Source organism: Podarcis muralis, chromosome 2 (genome assembly GCF_964188315.1).
Source record: "Podarcis muralis chromosome 2, rPodMur119.hap1.1, whole genome shotgun sequence".
NCBI lineage: Eukaryota > Metazoa > Chordata > Lepidosauria > Squamata > Lacertidae > Podarcis > Podarcis muralis.
Genome location: NC_135656.1, coordinates 23,564,372 through 23,584,913, shown reverse-complemented (window position 1 = coordinate 23,584,913; position 20,542 = coordinate 23,564,372). Strand labels below are relative to the sequence as shown.

Here is a 20,542-nt window from a genome sequence, read left to right as displayed (position 1 = left end):
CTCAGGCCATTGGTCTACCTAGCTAAGTATCGTCCACATTGATTGGCAGCAGCTCTTCTGAATTTGAGACAGGATTATGTTCTATTCCCTACCTGGAGATGCCAGGGACTGAACTCATGCATGCAGTCCTTGTAAGCCACATAGATTTCAAAAGGAGTGCCTTGCCTGTCGCAAATCATAAAGACTCTGGGAGTTCTTCTGCATTAGCTTTTTGCTTTTTGCGTTGTTCCTATTATTCCTGAGGACATTGCCCCCAAACCATTGCATTACACCAGAAGGTATAGTGCTGCGGGATTTGCTTAAAAAGCAACAGCTTATTTGGAGGTTCTATAGCAGTGGTAGTGCAGTTTTTTTGGGTATGAAATGTCTCACCTGGTTTCGAAGTGTGGTTGTACATGGTTGGTGATCCATTAATCCTGTGTCTTTGTATTTTCTGGTTCATGACCCAACTTCTGTTTCTTACCTTCCTGTTCCTCTGACATTACATTTCCACATAGCTGTCATGAATTCTAGTTACCCTTCTTCCTTCTCTCAAATGAAAGTTTTTGCTGATATGTACATATGCCCATTATGAAAGAGAAAGAAAACTCTTCACCTTCTCTGGAATATATCTATTCCTGAGTGTTATTTCTAAGGTACTAGATTGTGTATAAACAGTACTGAATGCGCTTAGCACTAGGTAAAGGTAAAGGTACCTCAAACATTAGGTCCAGTCGCAGATGACTCTGGGGTTGTGCGCTCATCTCACTCTATAGGCCGAGGGAGCCAGCGTTTGTCTGCAGACAGCTTCCGGGTCATGTGGCCAGCATGACTAAACCACTTCTGGTGAACCATAGCAGCACATGGAAACGCCTTTTACCTTCCCGCCGGAGCGTTACCTATTTATCTACTTGCACTTGACGTGCTTTTGAACTGCTAGGTGGGCAGGAGCTGGGACCGAACAACAGGAACTCACCCCGCCGCGGGGATTTGAACCGCCGACCTTCTGATCAGCAAGCCCAAGAGGCTCAGTGGTTTACACCACAGCGCCACCTGCTTAGCACTATTACGTCATTAATAGCAAAAATTAAAAAAACACTCCCCCCTGCGTTTAGGTTACCGGAAGCATGCTGAGCTGTTAATTTGCTGGATCCTCTTGTTTTCTCTACAAGCAGGGGCGAATTTGGGAGTGCATGCTAGCTTCACACAACTGGAGGTAAGAATAAATTCTACTTTGTCCCATGAATAGGGCCGGTCCATACATGAGGCAAAGTGAGGCGACCTCCTCAGGCAGCAGCACCCCCAGGGCAGCAAATCCAGCCTGCAAGAAATATATTGCTTGTTACAGTGATGGCTGTGGCATGCATACCCCATGGAGGCTGGACCTCCCTCTTCCTCGGCAGCCTCCCCAGTGCCACCACTATTGTAGCATCTCGGTGAATGGGAGGCATTGCTGGTCTCTTCCCATCTCCCTAGAGAAGGAAATGGTGGGGCTGCTCTCTGGGGTCTCATGCATGATTCAGAGTGGGCCGCTTTCTCCCCCCCCCCCCATGACAGCCTTTGATTTTCACTTCAACCATTGGGTCGTGTTGATTTGATTTCCTGCCTTGTTCCTGATGTAGGTCTCCACTCACTCCTTCCCTGGATTTTGAGGATTGCCTCAGGTGCTGAAGTGCCTTAGGCTGGTCCTGCCCATGACACCACTTTCTAGAAGCGCAGCGTTATTTTTGGCCATTGAAGTGTAGAACTTGGGTATTCTGGGTGTGTGTTTTGCTATGTAGAACTTGAGAAGGTATTGCGGTGTGTGTGTGTGTGTGTGTGTGTGTGTGTGTGTAAGCACATCTCTCTCTATCTACATGGCTAGACTTCTTTTCGTTGTTATTTTATTTCAATATTTTGGCTCGTGTTAATGATTGGCTAGCAGGCTTTAATTGCGGGGCTCATCAAGGGCTAGCTCTTCAACTATAGGCCTGTGTGCTTTCAGAAAACGAGTGGTGCCTTTCCAATATAATTAAAAAGTGGTGATTCCAAGATAGTACTAGATTAGCCTACTGTGAAGTACCTAAAGACCTCTGCTTCAATCTGGTTAATGTCACGCAGAACATGGAAGATAGCTGTTAACAAATCAGATGCTGATTGTAAGTTGCTTAGCAATCTCATTCTCTTTGCAGATTGAGGAAATTGAATGACCAATTTTAAGTCTCACATCTGAAAATGGCCTTATTTGTCAGCTGATTTTTGTGCTTCACATTGTTTGTGAAGCTAGCACAGGGCTTGGCCTGTTGTCTCACTCTGTTGTGCAGGAAGTGGGACTGACTGAAGCGGCAACTATAGGAAATGATGCTTTTTCCCTACTGCTTGAGAATAACATATGCAACTTGGCCAGAATACATTTCATAAAGATTAATAAGGTAATAATAATTGGACTCTGGAAATGCGAAGTGAAATTCTGCACAGTGCTATTCTATTTTATTTGATGGGGTTTCCTTCACAAAAGTGTTGCAGTTTATTGAGGTAATAAGTTAAATGCATTTCAGGTGTCAACAAGCCTTTCCATTTTATTAACGCTCTGAATGAGCAAGTTAAACCCTATGTCATCTGCTTATGAGTATAACATTTTATATCTTTGAAAGAATAGAGATGGAAAAGGGGAGAGGCAGGGAGCCAGAAATTCCCTCTGCCTTCTCTTTTTTAAAACTTGTGGTCCCACGCTGCTTCTTGTTTTTCTTCCCACATCCTTGCCTCCTCATCCTTTTGACTCCCAACACCTAGCCAGCTTTCCTGAAGACATAGTAACGCCATTTGGCTTATCTCATAGGCATCCAATGTTGTTGAACTAAAACTCCCACCAGCCAATGGACAGGGATGATGGGAGCTGTAGTCTGGCAACATCTGGGGGGCACCCTGATGGCTACTCCTGGCTTACCAGACTGACTGTAGGATTGCAGTACAAGTAGCTAGTAAAGGTTTTGGCATAATAACCATATGTATTATTGATTTTGTGAATTGACCAGGTAACAAGTTTGATACCTTCATCTGATAAGGGGCTTATATTGGGGTGGGGAACCTCTCCCCTTGGCCAACCAGGCTGTTTCCTCCAAACCATGCCCACTTGTCCCATTACTTGATGTCATTTGTGACATCAGCCAACAGTTGGGATGGCGGTGTTTGGTTGTGCATTGGCTGCTGGTGGCTGTTCCTAGCAAGGAAAAGGCACCTACAGTCAGAGCAGCAAAATATAACCCCAGTGCAGAAGCTGCTGAGCGGAAGGTCAATGCTTCCCAGTTTGTTTGAGTGTGCCTCAAACATAACCAAGGAAACAAGCATCAGCAGTGCTTGAGGTAGCCCCCCCTCTCGCAGCACATCTGCCAAAAGTAGGTTTATTCTCTCTGATTTTTGGAGATCCACTGCTAGAGGGATTCTCTCTCTCCCCCCCCCCCTTCTCTCATCTAGGTAGAGCAGCATGAATTTTTTAATGTATTAATGGGGACTCCATGAAATAGGTCCTATATCATGATGTCCCCATGAACAGGAATAGAGATTGAACTGGGCAGATGTTGGTGGATTGCTCATTTTAATGAGAATAAACACAACCAAGATCTGGAAATAGGTCCAGCAAATGCTTTTGTGTTTTACTTAATCTGTTGATTAAATAGATTGCTTTGATATCAAACAGATTGTGTTTTGAACATCTCTGTTGGGGAGATCTGATCTTAAAACATACGTGTTCTGAATGACAAATAAATAGTGCAGTGCAAATCATTACTGTGTAATTGCAAAATACCTCTCTCTTGATTATCCCTCATCATGGTGCTTTGGCTTCCTTTTTCTTTTTTTGTTTTGTTACTATGGTTTTTCGAGAGAAAAAAGGGTTTCTTTCTTCAGAGAAATACTTCATTCAAACTTTAGGTCTAGAAATGATTGGGAGGGACTATAACATTTCTAATCAGAATTTAGATGTACTTATGTTTCTTCATTCAGTGGTTCCCAAAATTGCTGAGAGACTTGGCACACCTCTTAATGAGTTTTCTACTTGCCACAATTGTAATGCACTGTCCTAAATCTTATATGATTTTTAATTCACAGAATTGTAGGGCTAGGAAGGGTTCCTCAATGCCCATCTAGTCCAACCCCTTGCAATGCTGGAAACATAGCTAAAAAATCCACCCAACCTTTGCTTAAAAACCAACTTTTTAATCATCTGCTCTAGGACGTTTCCAGGTATTGATGCCAAACTGACAGGTTGGTAGTTGCCTGGATCTGCCCTCCCCCTTTTGAAGATGGGGACAGCATTTGCCCACCTCCAGTCTGTAGGGACTTCATCTGTTTTCCAAGAATTATTAAAGATTATAGACGGAGGCTCTGATGTTACATCTGCAAGTCCCTTAGGACCCTTGGAAACAGTTCATCAGGCATGGCGATTTGAATTCATTTAAAGTAGCTAGATGTTCCCTTGCCACCTCTTCTCCTATTTTGGGTTGCACCTCCCTCTCTGCACCATTTATTCCAGTATCACCAGGTTGGGTGCTGCTTTCCTTTCGGGAGAAGACAGAGACAACCTAGGTGTTGAGCTGTTCTTCTTTCTTTCTGTCACCCAATAGCACTTACTCACCTTCTCCACACAGAGGACTTACTACTTCCTTGTTCTTCCTCTTGATTCAAACATCCTTTTATTATTTTCAATCTCTCTTGCAAGCCTGAGCTCATTCCGAATTTTAGCTTTCTTGTATATTGTATTCTACACATTCCGATTTGAATATTGTAGAAACAATAAATAAAAGAAGCAATAAACATAAAGTTAAAATTCAATATGAATATTTCATGCAGTGGATGTGGTATCTCCCATCTTCAACCACAAATCCACAGATGTGCTGCAGACTGCCTGAATGAAGCTTGCAAACCACAGTTTGGGATCCCCTGTCCTAGCCGATACTTGTATATCGGTTTAAGTAGGTGGGTAGCCGAAGGTAACCAGAACATCTATGAAAATTTCTGTTTGATAACTCCTGGTGAGAAAAGGATGAGCCTGAAAGATAAATGCCTTGCTTTGTATTATAAATTGTATGATCTCTTGTCCTCTTGTCCCTTTTTAATACTCTTTTTATACACTTCTGAAGCCTGGTCCTCATTATGTTTCCTCGCAAGTGTGTTTCGCTTTGTCCAGTGGGACTTAACTCCCAGCTAAATCTGCATACAATCACAATCTTAAATTGTTTTCATTTTCCCCTAGCAAAATGTTAACTTTTCTCATCTTGGGTTAAAATGAAGATGTTTTTGGCATTTGAAATTCCCTTGTGCTTTTCCTTTTTGGCAATTCTCCGTTCCATGACTCAACTGCTGAACTATCATTTTCAAAAGATGGTTAGCCTGATGCAATCAAACTATTTTAGCAGCAACAGTATGAGCAGTGACTTGTGATGCTCCATGCAGTCTTCCCCTGGCAAGCATCACTTCTCCTACAAGAGAACCCCTCGCCTCTGGCATGTGTGCAAATGCCATGGTTGGTGCTGATTCCCTTTTGTATAGGAGCCACACTTGTGAATGCAGATTCTTAGGCCTTGGCCTCAAGTGTTCTGGAATATGACAGGTTACCTGGGCTTGAACTTTGATGTTGCTCTTAGTGCATATTCACATGTGTTGTCTATTTTTATGCTAACACTTACCGGCTGGGAGAGCCAGTGTGGTGTAGTGGTTAAGAGCAGTGGACTCGTAATATGGTGAACTGGGTTCGTGTCTCCGCTCCTCCACATGCAGCCCACTAGACCTTGGGCTAGTCACACTTCTTTGAAGTCTCTCAGCCCCACTCACCTCACAGAGTGTTTGTTGTGGGGGAGGAAGGGAAAGGAGAATGTTAGCCGCTTTGAGACGCCTTCAGGTAGTGATAAAGCGGGATAATCAAATCCAAACTACTACTACTCCTCCTCCTCCTCCTCCTCCTCCTCCTCCTCCTCCTCCTCCTCCTCCTCCTCCTCCTCCTCTTCTTCTTCTTCTTCTTCTTCTTCTTCTTCTTCTCCTCCTCCTCCTCATAACCAGGGCTCACCCCCAGCTGGAACTCACAGGAACTCAGTTCTAGCACATCTCAGGTTGATGCCATTGACATTATAAGTTCAGGGTGAGTTCCGGCACCTCTTTTTCTAGAAAAATAGCACTGCTCATAACTGCCATTGTGTTTGCGTGGCCCCTATCCCCAGTTGTATTCTGGAAGTGCTAATTGGAAGAGGAGAAGGATACCTGGTGGTTTATAGCTGCTATTTCCTCATCATAGGACTCCGGGTGTCTGTAGCTTTGTGCAATATGTTCTTCTTTGTAACTCTTTGCCATTGTTCCCCAATCACTAGCTTTCCTTTTCCTTCTGTGGTCAAGTGGGGTGGGGCACACACGTTGAACATTTTAATGGTGATTTGTGTTCCCTTCAGTCTAGACAGGCGTAGGGGTGCGTTTGTGTATGTGTGTGAAAGAGATACTGAGATTGTCTAGCTGCTCCAACCCTAACATGCTAACTTGACAATTTTTCTAAGTCTTGTTCAGTATTAGAAACCCAGATATATAAGAGAAGCACCAATTGGATCCTTAAACCAAGGTTACAGTCGCCAAAATGGAATGCCTAGTTGCCTAGTGGTATTTTTCAATATGACTTTTTGGTTCCTGAAATCATTCTGTTTCTGCCTATAAAATATAACAAGGCTGCTCATATGACTAAATAACTGTTGATATATAATTTTTGTAGTGTGTCTTTTGGACCTATGGACCACAATAAAGTTCTCTGTGTGTGATAAAATATAACAAATAGAATTCTACAGGACATGTTCCCAACAAAAGAAGAATGGCAACTTAAGCTGACAGAATATGCACAACTTCCAGACTTAACATATAGAATAAGAGAACAAGAAGAACATACATTTAAAGAAGATTGGGAAACATTCATTGAATATATGGGAAATAATTGTGAACAGCCGAAAACATTGGCAGCATTAAGATAAATTCAACAGTGTAAACAAGTTTTCATGGAAGCAATAATGGAATACTGAATGGTATAGTTTTTGTAAAATATGCAGGGATTTATGATATGTAAAATGAACCATGGAAAGAGAAGGGAAGTCATTGATATCTTAAAATGAGTATTTTAAATTGTAAAACAGGAGCACGTTGCTACTGTGTGAAAACAGTCAAGATCCAAGGATTCCCAGGCGTGCACCTCCAGATGGTGGAGATTTCAGGTGACATTCTGGTGCCCAGGCATCTTCACTTGGTCACAAGTGGTTGATAGCCAGGTACACCTGGTGCCTGGCAAATTTCAAATGCTGGTCTTGTGCTGTATAGACTCCTGGTATAAATGGCTTGTAGCGGTACAGTTCTGTAGATGTAATGTAGTGGCTAGATCTGTTGTGCCAGCATAAGGAGAGGAATGCGTGACCATATGCCAGTCGTGCTCTTTCTAGCAGAGGATAGAACTGTGGCCAGAAAAGGCACTGAAGGTATCGGAAAGGTCTGATTAAGTTACAAAAGTATGATGCAGAGGTTTGAGCAAGCCCAGGCTAGTCAAACCTGCCTCTTCCGCCCTTGCTTTCATGTCAGGCTGAAACCTCTTAACTTCCCACTGTTCTGTGCAAGGTGAAATCTATTGGCTGCTAAATTAACCTGCGGGTTTCTGGTGTTAATGTTTTTTGTACATCCACACATCAAACATTTGAGATGGCAGAGATTTGAGAACAAATCATATGTTTGATCTATTTCAGGTGAACCTGCAGCTGGGTATTCCTTGGTATTAAATAAAAATTTGTGTAATGTTCTTTCACAAATATTTATTAATCCCAGAAAAATGCTGGCTTCCTTGGTGCAAAACCGAACCTAACCTTACATAAGAGGTAGATGTGATGTTTACTATAGAGAACTTTTAAATAGTAATACAGTGGTACCTCGGGTTACATACGCTTCAGGTTACACACTCTGCTAACTCAAAAATAGTGCTTCAGGTTAAGAACTTTGCTTCAGGATAAGAACAGAAATCAGGCTTTGGCGGTGCGGCGGCAGCAGGAGGCCCCATTAGCTAAAGTGGTGCTTCAGGTTAAGAACAGTTTCAGGTTAAGAACGGACCTCCGGAACGAATTAAGTACTTAACCCGAGGTACCACTGTAATACTATTAATTACAATTAAGATTAATAAAGGATTACACCACTATTACTACTGCTACCTGTGCTCATTAAATGAGAATGTATTTTCCCCTCGTGTATACATCTGTTCCTGAAATCTACTGTTAGGGTTGTATCCAGAGCTTCCCCTTCCTCTCTCCCGCAGCCCCTTGTGCACCCTCAAAAATCTGCTGCAGAGGTTTGCTGGGCCCTCTAGCAGATTTTGTGGGAGCAGGAAGAATAGAGGAAGGATAAGACCCATTGTGCAAGCAGATCATCACTCATTTCAGCTTTGGACACAACCCTTAGTTATAATGCATGGATCCTTTTAAAGCAGGATAAATGAAACGGAATATATTAGGTAGTAGAAGCTTTCAAGATACTTGACGCTCTTTGACAATGTGCCATTTTAATTGGCGAAATAATGTACTAATGCTGTAAGCAGACTCCCTGTTTAGCTTTGGGGCAATTCGTATAACCTTTTCGAGTTCACATGACCTAGGATAGCTCAGCTGGTAGAGCATGGGACTCTTAATTTCAGGGTTGTGGGTTTGAGTCCCACGTCGGGCAAATGATGTCTGCCTTGCAGACTAGATTACCCTAGTGGTCCCTTCCAACTCTACAATTCTATGAGTCTCTAGACTTTCCCTCCAGTGTCCTTTATTATTACTTATTATTTATTAAATTTCTATGCAGCCCATCATCAGAGGATCTCAGGGTTGTTTACAACATTAGAAACACAAAAATACATACCATAGTAACCAATGAAAACAGAACCCCCCTATAGTTTAAAAAGCTATAGATGGTTTAATTAACTAAAGGCCTGGGAGAAGACGAACGTCTTTTTACAGGTTACTGCTTGGATACTGCATGGGGTGTATGGATAACTGTGGAGTCACACAGTGTGGTCAGGTGTTCTTGTTGCTGTGAGAACATTTGTTATCCCTGTCCACATCCCTACCAGTGTTTGCCTTGTGCTTGTGTTTTTCATCCCTGCTGTTTTCTCTGTAGAATACAATATTTCGACCTCCCTCGGGGTGGCTTTACATATGCTTTTGACAAGGACGGATGCCTTCTGAAGAGTGACACAATCCACTAGAGATCCATGGAAACAAAACATGAATTGCTGATACATGAATTTCATCTTGTCGAATAGGGTTTTTTTGATTTGTTTTTTGGTAGAGCAAGAATTTAAGAGTGGCTTTGGAATTCTTGTAGCTTCTTTCAAAGATACAGGTCTATTATATTTTAGAGTTCAGTGGATATTGAAAGGCTGGCTGAAAACTGTCAAGCAAGCAGGACACAGAATTCAAATCCTCACTCAGCTATAAGGCTTTTTTAATTGTGCAGGCTTGCACTAACTAGTCAGTTTCAGCAATGCCTACCTCACAAGCTTATTGTGAACAGAAAACGGTATAACTACAGTGGTACCTCTGCTTACGTACTTAATTCGTTCCGGAGGTCCATTCTTAACCTGAAACTGTTCTTAACCTGAAGACCACTTTAGCTAATGGGGTCTCCCGCTGCTGCCATGCCACCGCCGCACAATTTCTGTTCTCATCCTGAAGCAAAGTTCTTAACCCAAGGTACTATTTCTGGGTTAGCAGAGTATGTAACCTGAAGCGTATGTAACCTGAAGTGTACGTAACCCGAGGTACCATTGTACATGTACGTAGCCCTCGGTTTTTTGGAGGAGTGGTGGGATATAAATGAGATAATATAGACAGGCGGCTGTGCATATTCACATCAGTATAGCTGATTTCATCAGTAAGGTTATATCTGCGCTGCCAAATTGACCGTGCACACTAGTTAATTGGTCTCTCTCCGTTGACTTAATCTCGAATCCTGCACTCAATTGATCATAAGAGGGTCATAGGAGAGCCATCGTTTTCATTAGCTATCTCACTTCGTAAAGGAAGTGGCATTTTGAATTATGCATTTGAAAAGTGAGTTTAAGAAACAAAGCCGTTAATTGATTGACTTGACATTTATATAGGTTCCAATACTGATTCGGAAGGCAGGGAAAAGAAGTATGGTAGTGATCAGTAGTGATTTCAGCCTGCTTTAAAAGCCACCCCCCCCCCCAGTCAGCATTCACAACACTTTCCCACATGAAACATTGAGATAATCAAAGGGTTTTTGAGACTGTGCATTTGCGTTTTTTCTTTTGGCTTCCTTAGGAAACAGTCTTTCAGTGCTGGCATCCTACCTTAGTTGTCTCATGTGTTCTTCTACTAGTTTTATACAGATGTGGTTGGAGCACCATTCCTGAGTGTTGGCTGAGAAAGAGGTTTTTAAAAGATCATATTTCAACAACCTGGAATGCGTGTGATTGTGTTGCAGCTTTCTGATTGAAGATGGTTGTCCCTATTTCTAGTAAAGTCTAAATCAGGCTTCCTCAGCCTCAGTCCTCCAGATGTTTTTGGCCTACAGCTCCCATGATCCCTAACTAGCAGGACCAGTGGTCAGGGATGATGGGAATTGTAGTCTCAAAACACCTGGAGGCCCGAGGTTGAGGAAGCCTGGTCTAAATCCTTCCAACATCATAATTCACAAAATAATGCCCAGACTCTTCGTTTTCCTCCTCTCAAATAAGGACACCCTTCCTCATAGATCAGAGGTGGCTTACCTGTCACCCTCCATATTTTGAAGGACTCTAACTCCTATAAATGGGATGCGGGTGGCGCTGTGGGTTAAACCACAGAGCCTAGGGCTTGCTGATCAGAAGGCCAGCGGTTCGAATCCCCGCGACGGGGTGAGCTCCCATTGCTCGGTCCCTGCTCCTGCCAATCTAGCAGTTCGAAAGCACGTCAAAGTGCAAGTAGATAAATAGGTACCGCTCCGGCGGGAAGGTAAACGGCATTTCCGTGTGCTGCTCTGGTTTGCCAGAAGCGGCTTAGTCATTCTGGCCACCATGACCCGGAAGCTGTCTGCGGACAAACGCCAGCTCCCTCGGCCTATAGGGCAAGATGAGCGCGCAACCCCAGAGTCGGTCACGACTGGACCTAATGGTCAGGGGCCCCTTTACCTTTACTTAACTCCCATTAACCTCATCTGGCATAATCAGCTGTCATGTTTGATAGGAGTTGGAAGACAGCAACATCTGGCTGGCAAAAGGTCTGCTGCCTAGATTCTCACTTCATCTTTCAGGAAGTCATTATCATCAAAAGCATATTTAAAAAAAAGAAAAATATGGAGAGAAATGAGATGAGAGAGATTCATAAGCAGTAACCCAGGAGCTGTTTTTGCTCTGACCCCCATCCACATTGTACAGGGTGTTCCTTGTAGTACATTTTTCCCCCTTGGTACATTAAGTCACCATATATTTCAGCTTTAAAGGTGACCTTGAATGTTAAAATGACATTAGGCCAGTTCTTAAATAGGAAAGTATTTTTTGCATTTCTAGGAAGGTGCTAACTTTATATGGAATCTTAAGTTGCAATCCTGTGCAGTTAAGCTGAGACAAGGGATGCTTTCTGCGTGCCTGACTTGAGTCCTGATTCGAAAGCTCATAGAAATGACTCATGCAGAATGCAACATGTGGCCCCAGAAACTGTAATTGTGCCGCATCTTTGAATTGGGAGTGATTGAGCAACCAAAATCTGATGCAGCACACCTCCAATCGAATCCGATTGAAAAGGAAGTATAAGACCAGAGCAAAGAGTATATCAGCATAATCTCAGAAGACAACTTTTCCTATGGTCTCCCAAGAACCTTATTTAACTGTTTGTTGTGATGCACTAGCCATTTATTTTATGTCACAGTTCAGATTTAGAATTAATGTAGATATAACAGTCGCTGCAACAGGGCTCCATAGGCCAAGGCTGACCTTAAGCCTTTAGCTAGAGCAATGAACTTATGAACTGAACTACGTACAGTTGTTTTACAATCCACCATCTTGTTCTGACAGGTGTCTATGGGAAGCCTGTAAGCATGACTTGAGTGCAACAGCACACTCTCCCCTCCTGTGGTTTCAGATGACTGGTGTTTAGAAGCTTACTACCCCTGACAGAAGGGACGCAGGTGGTGCTGTGGGTTAAACCACAGAGCGTAGGACTTGCCAATCAGAAGGTTGGCGGTTCAAATCCCCGCGACGGGGTGAGCTCCCGTCGTTCGGTCCCAGCTCCTGCCCACCTAGCAGTTCGAAAGCACCCCTAAGTGCAAGTAGATAAATAGGTACCACTCTGGCGGGAAGGTAAACGGTGTTTCTGTGCACTGCTCTGGTTTGCCAGAAGCAGCTTTGTCATGCTGGCCACATGACCCGGAAGCTGTATGCCGGCTCCCTTGGCCAATAAAGCGAATGAGCGCCGCAACCCCAGAGTTGGTCATGACTGGATCTAATGGTCAGGGGTCCCTTTACCTTTACCCCTGACAGTGTGATAGAGAACGTAGCCATCAGGATTAGGAGCCACTGATGGGCTTTTGATAATGGTTTTCTACATAAGTAAAGGTAAAGGTACCCCTGCCTGTACGGGCCAGTCTTGACAGACTCTAGGGTTGTGCGCTCATCTCACTTAAGAGGCCAGGAGCCAACGCTGTCCGCAGACACTTCCGGGTCACGTGGCCAGCGTGATGAAGCTGCTCTGGCGAACCGCCACCAGAGCAGTGCATGGAAACGCCGTTTACCTTCCCGCTATAAAGCGGTACCTATTTATCTACTTGCACTTAGGGGTGCTTTCGAACTGCTAGGTGGGCAGGAGCTTGGACCGAACGATGGGAGCTCACCCCGTCACGGGGATTCAAACCGCCAACCTTCTGATCGGCAAGTCCTAGGCGCTGAGGTTTTACCCATAGCGCCACCCGCGTCCCAGTTTTCTACATGCTAAGCAACTAATACCCAAGGTTAACATTTGGCCATGTTGCCTTTCTAGCATCATAACAGCAATGTTTTTCCATAGTTAGATATGCACCGATAGTATGTTAACATGTTATTCAATTACTCTTAAGGATAGAGCCCGCCCTAACTTAAGGTTTTGCAGAACGCATCCTGATGTCTGTATTTTGCGAATGTAATTTTATCAATTACACATCATTGACAAGAGCATTGGAGAATTGCCAGTAATTTATTTTTGTCTATATTGCCTTTTTACCAAAGTACACAAGATGGCTTCCAACTTGCACAGAGCAATGTATAAAGTCCTGCTAAAACAATAAAGCACAGCTAAAGTAACTAAGTAGTGTATACTTTTATAGATGTAGCAAAATTGTATCAGAAATAAAAATTCTCCCAAAAAAACCCTATCAAATAAATGCTTCTTTTTCATCCTCTGTTGAAGAATGTGGGATACTGTTGCCTGCATGAAAAGTGGTAACTGTAAAATCTCAGGCAAAATAACAATGGGGAATTACTCTGCCTTGTATCTTAATGGGCGAAGAGTTAAATGTTTTGGAGTCCTTTGGTTGTTTGTTTTGACCACAGCTTATGTTAAAAACAACAAAGAGCAAAATTAAATATACTGTCATTTTACAATATGTGGACATCATGTGTTAGAAGCAATTGCCTGTGCTGAAAGAATGCTGTGTTTCTTGAAGACTTGAGAATTAATTTTTCTATGATTTGAATGTCTATCAACACTATTCAAAAGGTTGTTTATTTCAATTCACTTCAGTAGATTGGCAGTAAGCTTGTTAACAAATCTGCAATTGCTTGAATGTTTTTTCTTCTTTTCCTAGTTTGCTGCTTTGTGGTTCACAAGAGGTGCCATGAATTCGTTACCTTTTCTTGTCCCGGGGCAGACAAGGGGCCGGACACGGATGTAAGTACATTGTACTTTGCTCTCTGCTCTGTGTTGATTCATTGCTCTGTTGATGCGTTTTGTTGATTCATGGATGGTAGCTATTGACAGCTTAGAGGTTAGTTAATATGTTCTTTAATAGATTGTGCTTATTAAGTTTCTTCTGTCACAGTCTGTCTTCTCCATGATCACAGGCAATTGCAACGATGAAGCCAATGAGAGACAAATAAGAAAAAAGCAGAGTTATGAAGCAAAAAAAAATAAAAGGGAAGGAGAGAATATATGAAAGACAACATAAATTATAAAGTCACTTTTATTAATATTGAGAGCAAGTTATAGCCAGCTGTTAGCCATGTCAAACTGCTGCACTATTGCATATTTCCAATAATGTGTAACACTATATTCTTCATTCATTCTGAGCCACTATTTTTATTATTATTATTTAGCCAGTCACTGACTTCAGGTAGACACTGTAGTGTTCATTGATTTCACAATTTTGTTTTTCAGTGGGGAATAGAAGGTTGATTAACCTCTGTACATCTGACTCTGGAGCTTACACAACAATTTTGATAGCCTATCTGTTAGAGTAAATGTCTTTGACCTGAGGCGTTTGGGCTTTTCAATCCAGATTTCAGTTCTGCTTGCGTTCAATCCTAGATCTGTTCCATCCTGTTTTCTACAAAAAATTTAAACAATACACAATTATTATTATTATTATTATTATTATTATTATTATTTAGAAATACACAAGTATTATACACACTTCTGTACACACATTCTCAAAAACTTGCATTTTGTATGCATTTCCCCCAGATCTGCATTCTAATGCCTTCCTATGCATTGCCCTATTTTTGTACATTTTGTGTGTGTGTGTGTAACATACATTTTTGGACACATTTTTTAACAAAACCATCATTGCAAAATTTAGGAACGTGTGCAATCTGATTGTGAACTGTGTTCCATTTTGTGTCTTTGTCTGTATCTTATCTATCTTATCTTTTTGTCTAAGTCTTGGAACTTAGGTCAGTTTGTTTTAAAAAGTGGACTGAATTTTTCATCCCTAGCTTGTAGCATGGGTTGACACCTCTTTAGGACCAAAATCAACTTTGCCTGATTCATGCTGCAGAATGGAGGGTTGCCTATGTAAATATCCCCCCACCTAACAAGAGCTTCTGGAGAACAACCAATTAGCATGTCAGAGAGGGGAGCTGTATATTCTTTTCCTGTTTGTATGGCGCATTTTTGTGCAATAGCATTCATATATACAATCTCACCTGTCCAATTGCTGGTAGAAGTGCTGGTGTCTCAAAAAATAATAATTCATGGCTTGATTCCTTTGCACATACAAACTGGCAGTGTGTTTCCTTGCTATGGAACCATTGTGGTAGGGACCATTTTGTTTTGCCTGTCTGGATTGGATTGCATCGTTCGAGTGTCTTTGATAATCACATGTTCCTAGAGAACTGAGGTTCCTCTGTGTGTTTTGTAATTACTTTTTTATTTTATTTTATGTAAACAAAGTGCAGACATATATTTGATTTCAAAATGAAGACAGGCTAAGGAAGGGACAACAATTTGCTGCTCATAATGATATCCATTGAAGATTATCTAATGCTGAGATCTTCTTTTTAAAATACCCTAGTAATGTTAATTGTTTCATTACTTTCTGAGTTTTATTTTATTGTATTTTCTGCTTTCCTTCTAAGGAGTCCTGAGAATTTACTGGAAAGGCTTGCTGAAAATAATCTCTAATAATTGAATAGATGTGTGGCTTCTAAAGTTGTTTTCAAACTGCATCTCCTCACTCGGCAATACGCTTTTGAAACATTAGAGTTTCAAAAGCAGTTTAAAATAATGTGAGGACTGCTATATCGACACTCCTATCTCAAGAGGCCCTCTGAATCATGGCTAAAGAGATTTTGGTATTCTGATATATTTTTCTGGGATGACTTTATAAAGCTCCCTTGGGTGAATGAGTTCAAATGGTAACAAAAAGACCTAAAATTAAGCACATTATTTTATATTTTCTGTTCAGAAGTGCCTTTTGGCAAGTAGTTTCATTACAGGACACTCTTTGTAGAAGTTACAAAGATAATCTTAGATACATTTGTTGAAATTAAAATGCCATGGAAAAGGAGGGTGGATGGATGTATACGACATATATAATTTTAGCTCAGCTGCAGTTAGTAGAATGACTCCAATCTCCTCAGCAATTCATTACTGTAGTCTTCAAGTTGTGAATTGGATCAACTGATTACCTCCCATTGTAAGGGATGCTATGTTCTATATAATTCTGTCCTAAGAAATGGTATTTATAACTGAAAGACACATTTAAAGCTGATCATTTCAATCCCCTTCAACAGACTTCTGATGAACAAAGGCTAGAATGAACCATTTGCCCTTTGGAAATTAGAGAGACTAGCTATTTCTCAACTTTTAAAAAAAAATATATTTGGAAATGACTCTTTATTTCAGAGTCATTTCAGAGGAGTATAGCTATGTATAACTAGAACTCTTCATACTCTTGGAGATAATGTTGGCTTGCCAGGTTTTCTCTCCAGTTCTTGAACACCCTTATCTTTTGTCACCAGTTTTCCAGCTGAAAACGAGCAGGGACAGTTCTTTCATGCCAGTAGCTGGATGGTTGGCATGTGAAATGCAACGTTGGAATGGATGCAACACCGGTACATTCCTTCCAACATTTTCCCATCCCCAGGAAGTGTATATTTCATATGCACGGCGTATCAAATATACATCACATATGCATATGTTTACAGTTTTCACTGCTCTCATTTTGGTTCTCAGAATTTAAGGAATGCATGGGAACTGTGTGCTACTGGCTTGTCATGCCTATTTACATGTAACAATAATAATTATCTCCAAGTAAACTACACTAAGTATGCTTTATTAGATTTAGCTTCCTTAACCAAATACTTCACTTCAAACACTTTTGAAATATTGTAAAATTAGCACTGTTGTTTAGTCGTTTAGTCGTATCCGACTCTTCGTGACCCCATGGACCAGAGCACGCCAGGCACTCCTGTCTTCCACTGCCTCCTGCAGTTTGGTCAAACTCATGCTGGTAGCTTCAAGAACACTGTCCAACCATCTCTTCCTCTGCCGTCCCCTTCTCCTTGTGCCCTCCATCTTTCCCAACATCAGGGTCTTTTAAAATTAGCACTGTATACTTTTTTAAAAGTTTCATTCTTTAAATATAATATAAAACCAGATCTCCATATAGGGCAACAAAAATGTTTCTTGAAATTCCCCCCAGAAAACTTATGTTACAAGTGGTGTGGCAAGTCATTAGCTTCCCTCACGGTTGCAGCAGATTCAGTGATGTCACACATCTTGAGGTAGCTTCTGTCACAGTTGCAAGAGATTATGTCACAAATCTTGTTTCTTAGAGGGTTGTGATGGCATGTTGAAGATGACTACAACCACAAGGAAAGCTTTCACAAGTGACTTGCCTCCACATAGTTCTATTTCAAGTGCATATTTCCATATTCATATTTTCCATCAAGAATTGGCCCTGATGGTAATTCTGTCATGGACCAGTTCATGTCTCATAAGCATTGTTTTGAAATCATAGCCACATCTTTCCCCTTTGACATTTTAAATTAGTAGTTCTGTATGCAAACTCTTTCTAGTTTTAAAGTTGGGGCTTTGCAAAGTGACACTAAAATTTGCCTCAGTTCCTTTTTAAGTAGCATTTAAAGCATTAGTTGTTGTTGTTCCATTAAGTTATAAAAGGCATCATGCAGTTGATTAACTTTATAGCTGATTAAAGAGGTGGGGGGAATCTTGAATGTACCTTCATGTGAGCCACACTACAATCTGCTGTAGTCCTAGATTGTAGAGAATTTTTTATTTCCTGTGCTAAAACATATTGTCAGGTCTGTAGGGGGGTTGCTTGCAAGTAAACAGCCAGGACTCTGACCTGTCTTTTCCAGGTTTTATTTAGTGCAACTATCTACAGTTCAGAGTTCCAAAGTTCATGACTGTCAGTCACTCACAGATTCTGAGAGTGGTTTCTTCCTGCCCCCCCCCAGCATAAGAACTTCAACACCCCCAGTCTCCTCCTCCTTTCCTTACATTTGACTCCCTGGCAAAAACTAGGCGACGGAAGCTGCACGTCTGTTTCCCTATCAGCCTGCCTGGGAGCTGTGCTCGGGCTCGCAGTAACCTCTGTAAGCCTTTGCCTCCATTCGCCCCTCCTTTCCCCCTCTGTTTCGCTGGAGTCTTCGCTCTCACCAGTCCCCGATGAGGTGTTTGTTGTTGTTGTTTAGTAGTTCAGGTGTCCGACTCTTCATGACCCCATGGACCAGAGCACGCCAGGCACTCCTGTCTTCCACTGCCTCCCGCAGTTTGGTCAAACTCATGCTGGTAGCTTCGAGAACACTGTCCAACCATCTCGTCCTCTGTTGTCCCCTTCTCCTTGTGCCCTCAACCTTTCCCAACATCAGGGTCTTTTCCAGGGAGTCTTCTCTTCTCATGAGGTGGCGAAAGTATTGGAGCCTCAGCTTCACAATCTGTCCTTCCAGTGAGCACTCAGGGCGGATTTCCTTCAGAATGGATAGGTTTGATCTTCTCGCAGTCCATGGGACTCTCAAGAGTCTCCTCCAACACCATAATTCAAAAGCATCAATTCTTTGGCGATCAGCCTTTTTTATGGTCCAGCTCTCACTTCCATACATCACTACTGGGGAAACCATAGCTTTAACTATACGGACCTTTGTTGGCAAGGTGATGTCTCTTACTGCTCAGCAAAGTTGGAGGCTCCCTGTACGCTTCTGCCTCCCTCCCCCCTTTCGATGGCAGTACCCTGACACATATCAACAGATCATCTTGTATACTAATGTCATATGAGTATTTGTGCATATATTTAGCACTGTATACATAAGGACTATGACTAGATACAATTTATATGGAATTCCTAGAATATCAGTTGTTGGCTTTCTTGAATCCAGCTGAAGATCAAATGGAAATTTTGCAGCTGTGGAATGAGCTCAGGGGTTGCATACCCCTTTCCCTGTCCTTCTCAGGCACAGCCATGAGGAAGAGACTGGAAGCTTCCACTTTTGGTTTCAGTTAACCACAATTTAGTATTGCATATGCAATTAGTCAGTGGGACGCGGGTGGCGCTGTGGGTTAAAGCCTCAGTGCCTAGGACTTGCCGATCGAAAGGTCGGCAGTTCGAATCCCCGTGGTGGGGTGCGCTCCCGCTGCTCGGTCCCAGCGCCTGCCAACCTAGCAGTTCGAAAGCACCCTCGGGTGCAAGTAGATAAATAGGGACCGCTTACTGGCGGGAAGGTAAACGGCGTTCCGTGTGCTGCGCTGGCTCGCCAGATGCAGCTTGTCACGCTGGCCACGTGACCCGGAAGTGTCTGCGGACAACGCTGGCCCCTGGCCTATAGAGTGAGATGGGCGCACAACCCTAGAGTCTGTCAAGACTGGCCCGTATGGGCAGGGGTATCTTTACCTTTTATCTTTACCTTATGCAATTAGTGTTAAAGTTTGTTGAAACAAGCCTGTTTCTTAACCCGTGGTTTGAAGTTGGCTTTTTCCAAAGAAAGCATTGTTAAGATAAGTGAGCGTTTACTTGGTTCATCAAATAGAGCAAATGTGATTAATCAAATGCTGTTTCACACTCTTTTTCGGGGTGTGTGTACAAATTAACCCTAGAATTGCTTAGGCTTTTTTCTGTCATGATAAACAATGCATTGCTTCCAAAAGCAGCCTGACAGGTTCAGAAACTGTTAGTTTTCCCTTCAAGGCACTTGTACAAACGCAAGTTATATGATTTATACAGCCAAATATTTTAATGTCACTTTATTTCTCTACCGTACAATAAGAATAAATGAAGGGGAAAGAGCTGGGAACAACTGCTTTTACTTCAGCAAAATTTGTGACTTTGTTTGAAATGGAAAATGCACTTATTTATGTATGCTAATTTATGCATGAATTTGTTTCTGGGTACCATCGACATTAAAGAGAATAGAATGTCTGTGCCTATTTCCCTGCACCAGCCTCAGCACTAGCTCATAATTTCTAATGGATCCCTTTGGGGGTTGGAGAGTATATATTTTAAGGAACATGGGATCAAATGTGAAATTCAAAATTACTGTTAGCTACCAGCAACACTTGGGGTTAAATACACACACACACACACACACACACACACACACACACATTGTTTGCAACATTGATATAACATGGTTTTAGGACTCTGAGGACACATGGCAACTTGTGGAAAGATGCATTTGTTTAAAAACCGAATGTTTAATGTAATTAAACAGACATTTGGTGCTTATGTTGTGGTGGTGGGGGGATCGTTGAATGTTTGTTGCTCCTTGTATAAATAAGTGAAAACAATGAAATACTTCGAAGTGGGAAAGGAGTAGTCTAAACTGTGTGGGAGGGTCTACTTGGTTATTTCAGTACTGTATATGGATTTCTGGATGCTATACACTCCAAACCAATAAAATATGTCTATATCTACACACACACACACGAGAGAGAGAGAGAGAGAGAGAGAGAGAGAGAAAGAAAGAAAGAAAGAAAGAAAGAAAGAAAGAAGTTTCCAGAAAAGGAGAGGAATGAGGGAGATTTTGTAAGATGCTCGTCCTTCATTTTTTTCTGTGAGAGAATGCACATACTGGTTTCTAGTGAATGAAAACTCACTTAAAATAATGCTG

At 42.0% G+C, this 20,542-nt stretch overlaps 1 protein-coding gene across 3 annotated transcripts in view; it reads left to right on the top strand.

Annotated features, from left to right (window-relative positions):
• PRKCA (protein kinase C alpha) overlaps positions 1-20,542 on the top strand; it is a 139,382-nt gene that overhangs the window by 11,174 nt on the left and 107,666 nt on the right. For 2 of the 3 annotated variants that reach the window (XM_077924028.1, XM_077924026.1), the window contains exon 2: positions 13,783-13,865. The gene's annotated coding sequence lies outside the window, so the exon portion shown is untranslated. Of the gene's footprint in view, positions 1-1,176; positions 1,196-13,782; positions 13,866-20,542 lie in introns of those variants that run through there. The other variant, XM_077924027.1, reaches the window with a different exon arrangement.